A 992-nucleotide genomic window follows, 5' to 3' on the forward strand; every position below is an offset into this window, starting at 1 on the left:
ACACCTTATCTAAAATTTCATTAGCCACCGATGTCACATAAACCAGGTCAGCCAAGAAACAAAAAACAAAACTGGGCCCTGGCTGGTTTTGCTCAGTGGGTAGAGCATTGGACTGGGGACTGGAAGGTCCCGGGTTTGATTCTGTCAAGGGCACACACATGCTCAGGTTTTGGGCTCCATGCCCCAGTAGGGGGCATGCAGGAGGCAGCTGATCAATGATACTCTCATCATTGATGTTTCTATCTCTCTCTCCCTCTCTGAAATCAATAAAAATATATATTTTTAAAAAACACACCAAAATTGGCCTCTTAGCAGCCAAGTTAAGCCAGCGTGTGCTCTGGTGGATTTGTTACTGCTTACAATTGTTGACAATGTACTTACCACAACAGATTTTCTCTGGAAGTTTATGTTGTTGATGCAGACGACCTGATGGGTTGTATATTAAAAAAATACAAAAATAAGATATTTCTATTATTAAAATGAAGCATAATTCTATCTAAGTATAAGCAAAGACTATGTTCTAAGCACCTCAAAAGTCACTTTATCTTTCATTTTAAAATACTACAAATTTGGGTAACTTGCTTTTCAATTTAGCAACAGCCATGAAAATAAACTTCTTCGGACAAATAGTTTTGCATTTTAAGAAAAAAAGGTTTATTAACTTGCAAGGGGCATTAAATCTGTTGAACTGCACTGTCGGGCAAGGCGTTTCGCCCTACAAATGGCATTTCCGTCACAGAGAGTGGGTTCTCGTTTCCCACTAGGTTTCCCAAGCCCAGGTCAGTTTCACGCAAACACACAACAGAACGGATGAGAGCAAAACCCCGAAGAGGAAAGGGCGATGGAAAAAATACTTATAATTTATACGGCCTTGGACTTTCAAAGCCCTTGTCTCCTTTCTTCCTGTTCATTCTGGCGGGCTCCAAGCCGGTGGGCGGCATGAAGCGATCCCGCGGAGCTGGGCTGCCCGGCTTCCCCGAGGGAGGCGGGCA

The 992-nt window shown here is 42.9% G+C and overlaps 1 protein-coding gene across 5 annotated transcripts in view; it reads right to left on the reverse strand.

The window, feature by feature from the left end:
• Positions 1 to 441, reverse strand: part of TAF2 (TAF2 RNA polymerase II, TATA box binding protein (TBP)-associated factor, 150kDa) — a 72,815-nt gene extending 72,374 nt beyond the window's left edge. For 4 of the 5 annotated variants that reach the window (XM_014533043.1, XM_014533040.1, XM_014533041.1 and 1 more), the window contains exon 1: positions 382 to 441. The gene's annotated coding sequence lies outside the window, so the exon portion shown is untranslated. The remainder of the gene's footprint in view (positions 1 to 381) is intronic. The other variant, XM_014533042.1, reaches the window with a different exon arrangement.
• Between the last annotated feature and the right edge of the window lie 551 nt (positions 442 to 992).

The sequence above is a fragment of the Myotis brandtii genome, unplaced genomic scaffold (genome assembly GCF_000412655.1).
Source record: "Myotis brandtii unplaced genomic scaffold, ASM41265v1 scaffold931, whole genome shotgun sequence".
Classification (NCBI taxonomy): domain Eukaryota; kingdom Metazoa; phylum Chordata; class Mammalia; order Chiroptera; family Vespertilionidae; genus Myotis; species Myotis brandtii.